The following is a 10,007-nucleotide window of genomic DNA, read 5'->3' on the forward strand; positions in this document are numbered from 1 at the left end:
CTCATGTGTTGTCAAGATGAATTCATCTGTTCCCAGGTCGTTCGGATTTGTTTATCAAATTGTTATATTTTTACAGATTTGAAAAATTCCTTTTATTGTATATTGCTGCAGTTATGATTTTTTTTTTAAATAATGGTGTACTGTTGCAGTTATAAATTGTGTTGTTGCAGAAATTTTAACTTTTGGAGTAATTTGTATATTTGAATATTGTTGCAGTTATTATATTGTTGTAGTTTTAAACAAAGAAAATAAGTAAATTGCAGTAATGCTATATTGATATTCTTGCATTTTGAGATGTTATACTCATGCAGATGAATAAATTATTAAAACAATGTTTTATGGCTGATTATTTGAGTTAAAGCAGTGTTCAAAATGGATAATTTCATGTTTTTTTTTACGTAACTTTCCACAATATTTAAGTAAAGTTCCATATTGAATATTAAAAGCTCAAGAAAATAGTTACACTGATTATTTGAGTTAAAGCAGTGTTCAAAATGGATAATTTCATGTTTTTTACGTAACTTTCCACAATATTTAAGTAAAGTTCCTTATTGAATATTAAAAGCTCAAGTAAATATTGTGTAAAATTGCAGAAAAAAAACTGTTTTTGAATTATGGAAAAATACTGTAATTTAATGTGCCTGTTATTTTACTTTTTTTTTTTCCAGTGTCACACGGAGGAGTCAGAGACGTGCGGATCCAATTGCAAGGCTTTATTAGAATGGTAAACAGGCAGGAGTAAACGCCAGAAAACAGGAACAACGTAGGTAATCCGGGAAACAGTTCAATACTCAAGCCTTGGTCACAATGGCAGGCAGCAGGAATCAATAACGGGGTACACAGTCCAGAGTCATACACAAATAATCCAACAATGGCAGGCAGCAGGAATCAACAACGGGGTACACAGTCCAGAGTCATACACAGGCAATCCAATCCAGAGAAACACGCTTAGAATAATGACCATGGGAACAATTAGACTTCGCAAGGTGGCTGTGTGTGAGAGTGGCTTAAATGCAGTCAGTAAATGTGAAACAGGTGTTTGCAGCAATCAGATCAGTGGGAAATGAGGAACAGATGTGTGCAGTGATTGGTGCAGTGGCTTATGGGGATTGTAGTCCATGAAGTGTGGTGCAAGAGTTGACAGGGAAGACCAGATACGTTACATAGCCCCTCCGCAAGGAGCGGCTTCCAGACGCTCTAACCACCTTAACAATCTTGAGGGTGGTGGAGCGGAGGCGGAACAGGGGGAGGGATGGAGGGCCAGGTCCATGTAGTGGTACTGGAACCACGAAATGAGGCGGAGCCGACGGAGGGAGAAGCCATGGAGGAGGAAGGGTTGGCTCCTGCATGGGGCCGACCGACGGAGGTAGAGCCGGTGGAGCCCGAGGCGGAACCGGAGAGTCGATGGTCCTGGGCGACACAGAGGATCCGGAGGGCCAAGGCGGAACCCAAGGCTCTGGCGACCCCGGCGGAGATGGAGGTCCGGAGGTACGCAGCGGAGCCGGAGTGACAGAGGATCGAGGCTGTGCCCACAGGAGGGAGGAGGTCCACAGAGCCGGCAGGACGGAGTGACGAGGCGCAGCCGGAGGAGTAGAGTCCAGAGGCGAAGGTGGGGTGACGACTGACCGGGGCGGAGCCGGAGAGACGATGGAGCCCGGAGGAGCTGTTGGGCCGACGGCCGACAACGGAGACGAGGGAGCACAGAGCCGGGGTGGAGCCGCAGGGTCGGAGGACCGAGGTGGAGTCCAAGACTCTGAGACTGGAGGTGATGGTGAGGGGTCCTTCAGTCTGGACACCGATGGCGACTGGCAGTCCCACGGCAAGTCCTCTGCCACGAAGGTGGGATGGGGGTGAGTAGAGGGACTGTCAGGAGACAGAGGTGGCAGGACTGGAGCAGCAGGGAGGGTGGGTGGGAACAGTCCATGCTTGAGCTCCGTGACCAGAACCGGGCAGACAGGAATCTCAGGACGACTGGATGTAACCAGCGGAGTCTCTGGAAGGCTGGGCGGAACCAGCGGAGGCTCTGGAAGGCAGGGCTGAACCAGCGGAGTCTCTGGAAGGCTGGGCGGAACCAGCGGAGTCTCTGGAAGGCCTGGCAGAACCAGCGGAGTCTCTGGAAGACTGGGCGGAACCAGCGGAGTCTCTGGAAGGCAGGGCGGAACCAGCGGAGTCTCTGGAAGGCTGGGCGGAACCAGCGGAGTCTCTGGAAGGCAGGGCTGAACCAGCGGAGTCTCTGGAAGGCTGGGCGGAACCAGCGGAGTCTCTGGAAGGCTTGGCAGAACCAGCGGAGTCTCTGGAAGGCAGGGCTGAACCAGTGGAGTGGAGCGGAGCTCTTGTGAAGCGGGCTCTGGACGACGCTCTTGTGAAGCGGGCTCTGGACGACGCTCTTGAGGAGCGGGCTCTGGAGAACTGGACGACCCCAGCGGAGATTCAGGAGGGCTGGGCGTCTCCAGCGGAGACTCTGGAAGAGCAGGCTCTGAGCGAGCGGTCACTGGAGGGCGCTCTGGCGGCGCAGTCACTGGAGGGCGCTCTGGCGGCGCAGTCACTGGAGGGCGCTCTGGCGGCGCAGTCACTGGAGGGCGCTCTGGCGGCGCAGTCACTGGAGGGCGCTCTGGCGGCGCAGTCACTGGAGGGCGCTCTGGCGGCGCAGTCACTGGAGGGCGCTCTGGCGGCGCAGTCACTGGAGGGCGCTCTGGCGGCGCAGTCACTGGAGGGCTGGTTGGGAGACCAGCTGCTCGAGCCGACAGCAGCGGTGGGTCCTCCACGCTAGAAATTAGCCTTTGCCACCCCGTGGTAAAGTGTGGCTGCTGTGGTTCTGGGCTAGCAGACCTCTTGTGCTGTGGCTCTTCTAGAACTCTCACAGTAAGCGGAGAGCCGCATAACACCAACGCATAATTCATAAAGTCCTCCACCGAACACTTAAATTCCCCTCCAGGCAACAGCGATTTAATGGGTTCATTGAGTCCAAAACGGAATAAGTCCCTCAGCCATACTTCATCGTAAAAAGGTACTTGAAGTGATAACCTACGAAACTGTAGTACATAATCCTCAATGGGAAGATCTTCCTGTCGGAGGAGCAGAAGTTGGTCGACTGGGTCCATGATGATGCTGGGGGTGAAACAAAGCCGCTGGATCCTGGTTTGGCGAAGTCTTCTGTCACACGGAGGAGTCAGAGACGTGCGGATCCAATTGCAAGGCTTTATTAGAATGGTAAACAGGCAGGAGTAAACGCCAGAAAACAGGAACAACGTAGGTAATCCGGGAAACAGTTCAATACTCAAGCCTTGGTCACAATGGCAGGCAGCAGGAATCAATAACGGGGTACACAGTCCAGAGTCATACACAAATAATCCAACAATGGCAGGCAGCAGGAATCAACAACGGGGTACACAGTCCAGAGTCATACACAGGCAATCCAATCCAGAGAAACACGCTTAGAATAATGACCATGGGAACAATTAGACTTCGCAAGGTGGCTGTGTGTGAGAGTGGCTTAAATGCAGTCAGTAAATGTGAAACAGGTGTTTGCAGCAATCAGATCAGTGGGAAATGAGGAACAGATGTGTGCAGTGATTGGTGCAGTGGCTTATGGGGATTGTAGTCCATGAAGTGTGGTGCAAGAGTTCATGATGACAGGGAAGACCAGATACGTTACATCCAGCACCCCAGCTGCTATAGATCTAGATCTATCTATCTATCTGTTACATGTTTCTCGATTAGAAATTATGTGCAGGCAATCAAGAAAAACTGAATGGGGAAACACCAGAATCTATGGGGCCATCAGATCCTATTAATACCAATGCAAAAATGAAAGTAAATTTTAATATATATATAAGGAATAATTGACGACGGGACGTAGAATTCCTAGAAAATAATGCACACCCGAGGTGGTGATGCGGTCACGACGCGAAGCAGAGTGGCCGTTACACCTCGGGTGTGCATTATTTTCTAGGAATTCAACGGACCGAAGTCAATTATTCCGCTTATACTACAGTTACCACACCTCAAGACAACGATCAAATGATATATTTCAAGACATTCGTCCGGTTTGTATCCTTAAAATGCTTTTGTGAGTAGGATTATTTTCTTACGCAGCTCATCCAACAACTTCGTTGCTAGTTCCAAAACGTCATTTTAGACCTAGTAACGAAGGCTTGAGCTGTTGAGAGCAGACTATGCAGTTAATAACTGCGTCTCAGTGGCAAAAAGTTCAACTGTAAGTTCATCTGCTTTAAGATGCAGCTGTTATTACTCTGCTAGTGAGAAATGGACATGTATAGCGCTGACAATACGTTTCTGTGCTAGAATGTGACCTATAGTGTGCATGCGAGCGCGTGATTGCAAGACAGAAAAAAGTTTGTGCGTGTATATTTACTAATTTATTTATTTATTGGTTCGTTGCATATTTCTATTAGTTGCAGCAATAAATGAAACACAAAGTTCTTAGCCATATCAATATTATTTATTTGTTGTACCTTCGATAAAAATGTGCAGCAGGCCAGCCATTATTGTTTCATTTTCGATTTATATGGCTACAACTTAATTTATCTAGACCTTTGTTTTATTTATTAAAATTAAACTGCACGTTTCCATTAATTGTAAAATTCGACATTGAAAACGGCAGATCAAGCGCGGGGGGCTGTGTGTTCGCAGAGATTGCCTTTTCCTGTTGATCGTGGGTTTCTGATTTCTGATTTTCTGTGACATTTGAACTGTTGTTTCCTGAGAGGATCAGGCTCCATTGTTTTCTTTCTTTAGCCGAAGGTGTCCAATAGCTTTTTAGGCTTGTTTCGCACCTGTGCCCTGTGACAGACATTTGCCTGCTCTCCAGCCCTGCTTCTGTCAGAATTTGAACTGCGGTGCTTCTCAGTGAGTGGTTGGTGTATCTTTTGGATAACCCGACTGCCTCGCTGATGCGTGGAAGCATATTTCCGAGGTAGGTCACACCCATCGGTTCGCGGGTATACCAGAACTCTCGCCCGTCGAGCTCCTCCTGTGGGGCTTTCAGTGGATGAAGATAGAAGGATGTGGCATCAGGTGGGCATTTAGCGATGTATTTTTTGAAACTTTTGACTGGGCAAAAGGGGTCACTTGAATTAGCAAACATGAATCCTCGGTAGCAGTCTTTGTTAGGATCAGTGGGCTTTTTGTGGTTTTTTGTTTCAGCATTGTAAGACAAGCAAACATATTCATCTCCATTTTCGTCTTTTTTAATAACGAACGAATGCTTTCTCAATTCTCGATTTCCTTCACGGCCCCTTCTTGCCAGGTTCAGCTGAACATCAAACCAGACCTTGCGAACCAGTCCGGCTGCTGTGTCTGGTGACAGATACGGAGAGTTGCGAATGCGCTGTATTTCAGCGATGGAGATGGGAGGATGAAGAAAACTGGTGTCTTTTCCAGCCTTGCGAAACTTTTTGAGGACGGCCCTGAATACGTCGTTTGATGACTTGAATTCGGATTGACCAGTGATGTTATATCTGGACATAAAGCGGTTCAGTCCTGCTCTTAGGGAAATAAAACTTGACATGGAGTACTCTGCGCCGGATGCGTTTCGGACAGTGGCATAGAAAGCTCGCAGCTGGGTATTTAAAGCGTCTGCTCCCTCTCTCTCTACCTCATCCACAGACATATTTTTGGCCTTAAGCCAATCATTAAACACATTAACTGCCCAAGCTGTTGTTTTTTTGGTGTTTTCTTCATGTTTTTCTCCTTCGAGTATGTCTAGCTGTTCTTCGCTGATCGTTTTATGTCTTTTGTTCTTGCCGGCTGCTTTTGATGTCCGCTTCCGTTTATGTTGTTTTTCATCTGGACTGTCCAATACTGCTGCCGCCCAGTTGTTAAAATTTTCATATTTACCATAAATATTAAAATGTACGTGCGGAAAATGGTCTGCCATGTTGTTGTTGTTGTTGTTTGTGTATGCAAATGTCCGTTATTACAGTTATAACTATGCGAAGTGATATGGAACTGTAATTCGGTCAAAAGCTGTCTGGAACTTGTGGTACTTTTCAGTTTAAATCTGGTCTCTCCTATTGCTGAGCTTGAATAAAACTTTTGAACTTTGACAGATTGACTCCAGACCATTTTTGAACACGCATGGGACTCTTTGAAAGTCCAACAAACTACGTTCGCCGTGCGTTTCCCTGAATATAATGCACACCTCTAGAACGTTCGTCAGCCAATCAGATTCAAGGATTCAACGGCCCTGTAGTATAAGCCTACATAAACCATACTTATACTTTTAGAATTTTATAAAAAAGTTTATTTACAGATTAATTCAAGTAAAATTACATTTTTATTATTTTTTTTATTTCTGACGGTTTTCGTAGCACAACTTGATGTATTTGATGAAACTGTCCAAAATCGCTTTGAGATCTGGGACGCAAAGGCAACTTTTTCCACCTTTGACCACAAGATGTCATTAGTGTGCAACGTGTTGAAAAGCTTCGAGTAATGAACCTTTTTACGATTCAGTTGAGGGGAAAGCTTTAGTGCTTCGAAAAGCTTCATTTTCCCATCACTATTATATTTATGATGCATTTATTTTACATAGCTTGTAAAAACGCTTGGTTAAAACTTTAAAACCACAAACCTTTCTTCAGGTGAACCACAAACAGATGAGGAGCGCAGCGCATCTTAATGACGTCATGTCACCAGAGCAAAATAAAAGTTAATTGGTGCACTGCTCTCTAGAATCACAAACACATCAAAGAAATGTTGATTATTGAATAGAATTTCGTACCCATATGATGATGCATTTCTAAAGTTATTAACATCGCAAATCTATCGTATTTTTCTCTATTTTTTAAGTGATGTTTCATTAACAAATTTCAGGAGGAGCTCGCGCAGATAATTAACACGGCCAATTCATCATCAGCAATCACTCCCTATCCAATCACTCTCCCTATCCAATTACTACAGTCCCTTTAAATAACCAAGCAGTCCTAGCTTCACTTATCTCTGATTTCAGCATCCCTCCCACCCCCCCTTTTTATTTTCTCTTCACCTCCAGCTAGGGAGAGCGCTATTGGGTTCGGGCCAAATGCCGAGCTCGGACCCCTCTTTCTGGGCAGGGGGAGTGCCCCGGGCTCGGGAATGACTACCGAGCTCGGGGCCCTCTCCCGGACAGCATGCCAAACACGCTTAACTTTTACACTGTTTATTATATGCAAGAGCGAACTCGTGAAATAGCCTATCCTGTAGAATTCACAATCTGTAGTTATTTAGGTAGGTCATTCTTTCTTTCTTTTTTTTTTTTTTTAATACTGCAGGAAATAATAACTCATGCAAGAAACTACTTTCCTTTTTTGGATTATTTCTGCAGTCCTGCAGGAATTATAAAATCCTGCATGATTTTTCACTTGTGTGTGCTGGGTTTTCTGTTGTACTGAAGGGTCCATTCTAAAACCTGTAGGAATTTGCTGCATATTGCCAATGTGCCCTGCAGGATTTCATTATTCCTGCAGGTATCCTGCAGCAAAAAAAAATGGGAATCCTGCAGGATTCCTTAAAGCATGCTGGATCATCCTGCATGTTTCTAAAAACCTGTAGGAATTGCCTGCACATATTGTCAATTTGTCCTGCAGAATTTTATAATTCCTACAGGATACCAGTAGGTATCCTGCAGAAAAAATGAAAATCCTGCAGGATTCCTGTAGGGTTTTTTTGTAAGGGAACCGGAACTGCCGTCTCCCCACTCGGAGACGTTCTTCGATATTCAATTGTTGCGTGACATAGGCCTATAGAAGACAAACCAACACAATTCCCATTAACCCATTACAAAATTTTATGAGGGTTTTTATTATTTTATTTATTTATAGATTTATTTTTTCACCAGGGAATTTGCTGTTCACCACAGTATTTGTGTAATGTGTACAAATTATTTCTTCTTTACAGTTATCACAGTGCAACAAAATAGATTTTATATATATGTATATAAAGGTCCAGAACTAATTTTGTAGACTCAAATTAATATAAATAAAAAGTTTTACTTTTGAGTTATATAAAGTGTTGTGGTGTTTATTGATTTAAAAAAAGAACAATAATTATTTTATATATCTAAGTCACTGAGTGAATTAATAGTTAACAAAAGCAATCATTTTTTTAAAATTAAATAAGGCTGAATGAAAAAAAAAATCTTCCAACTAAAGACAGCTGAGTCGCATTCAAACGCAGAAGCAGAGGGAGTTTCCATGGAAACGGGTGTCAACACTTTAACTGACAGCCAGGCTGCGTCCGAAATCGCCTACTTCTCTACTATTTAGTAGGGAAAAGCAGTAGGCGAGCAAATAAGTATGTCCGAGTCCTAAGTATTTATAAAAGAGTAGGCGAGAATTAGTAGGCGAATGCACTAATTCTCGCGAGATTCGGGTGTACGTCTACTTAAAGTGCGTCCGAATATGCCTACTTAACTACTATATAGTAGGAAAAAAAGAGTACGTGAAGAAAGAAGTACGTCCGAAACCTCAGTATTCACAAAAGAGTAGGCGAGAAATCCCCGGATGTCCTACTGCTTCAGCCCAGATCCTGAAGTCTTCATCGATGGATACTTTTCAATCCCAGGAGTCCACAGGAGGCCAAAACGTCATCATCGAACGTGATTGAGAACCACGGCGAGGGTGTTTACAAATGTGAGTATTACAACCAAAACACGGTTCCCTGTCTTAAAAATCATATTTGTTGAGCTACTTTATCGTAAACTGTTGATTTGCATAAGGTGCCAAGATGTTATACAGTATGCTATAGTTGTGATTTCGCTGTTAAAACATGTTTTATGACGTATAGCGAACATTAAGCTTCAGGTAGCACACGCACGTCTTTAAAAGCGGATTTACATAAAACATATACATTTTAAAGACGTTTAATAAATGTGACAATGTCTATTTAACAAATGACAGGAAAATGTTCTAGACTAGAGCAACACACAACACAAAACATCTGAGTGAGTGATGGACGTTATGTGAGAATTCACTGTCACTGCTTTACATTAATGTAAGTAATGTAAATAAACACATATACATATAGTAGGCCTAACTGAACTTCAAACTCATTTCAAACAGAGCTATAACAGAACTTTTCTGATTCTTGATTTATGTGACTTTGTTGCAGATGTTTTGTGGTGGAGCAGGACCTGAAAGGAAAGGTGACTGCAGCATTTTTGGGGAAAAGTAAAATCCGAAACTTAATATAAAGATTGATCATTTTGTAACTTCCAATAAAGAGATCTAATGACACTGTGCTGTTAAAATGACAGTTTTTGTATTATATTTGTGCATCTTTGTATGATCTGAAATGTCTGCAGACTGGTGTGTGCAGTAAGAAAGGAGAAATCCACAGCAGCATCCTGGAAATGAGACCCTCCATCACTCCACCTGCCCTTTGTTTCATCTGGACCAGATGTTGCTGCGGTCTCTTCATCAAAAAGACTAGAAGACCAATATGTTTAATAAAGCTTTGTTCCATGTGTATTTATTTATGTTCATGGTTACTTTTATTATTTTACTAATTTATTCATGTTTCCTGATGTTGTCAGTAAATAAAATATAACATTTTCATAAGCGTATGCATTTATTCATTACTTCATTGAAAAAACAACAACATTATGCTTGTTTAACTAAAAATATAATTAATTATTAGTCAGCATTTATCATTATTATTGTTGGTACGTGTTGGAGTGGGCTAGCAATGCATTCTAAAGTTATTTTAATTTCTAAATAGTAATACTTAAATTTTCCGAGTGTAAAATCAACAGTCTTCTCCAAAGGTAAGATCTTTGAGCAACTGATCGACGTCTCTTTTGTGCAGATGTTGTAAACATGGAGGAGAGTGTACTAGGGTTGTCATGTTACTGATGCCATGAGGTGTCGCTGTCGCTCAAATTTTTGTATTATTATTACTGCAGAATTTATAATTCCATACAAACTCAGGGAAAGACTTAAGTATCTTTAACAAAGAACAATCATGACAGAAAACATAACTATAAAAGGTTTGCGTACATAGTACAA

At 43.1% G+C, this 10,007-nt stretch overlaps 1 long non-coding RNA gene across 1 annotated transcript; it reads left to right on the plus strand.

Moving 5' to 3' along the window:
• The first annotated feature begins 8,335 nt into the window (after positions 1-8,335).
• LOC141340340 (uncharacterized) lies at positions 8,336-9,560 on the plus strand. Its single transcript, XR_012356565.1, has 3 exons — positions 8,336-8,633; positions 9,112-9,145; positions 9,305-9,560. It is a non-coding gene; the product is annotated as an uncharacterized lncRNA (long non-coding RNA).
• The last annotated feature ends 447 nt before the right edge of the window (positions 9,561-10,007 follow it).

The sequence above is a fragment of the Garra rufa genome, chromosome 1 (genome assembly GCF_049309525.1).
Source record: "Garra rufa chromosome 1, GarRuf1.0, whole genome shotgun sequence".
Taxonomy (NCBI): Eukaryota; Metazoa; Chordata; class Actinopteri; order Cypriniformes; family Cyprinidae; genus Garra; species Garra rufa.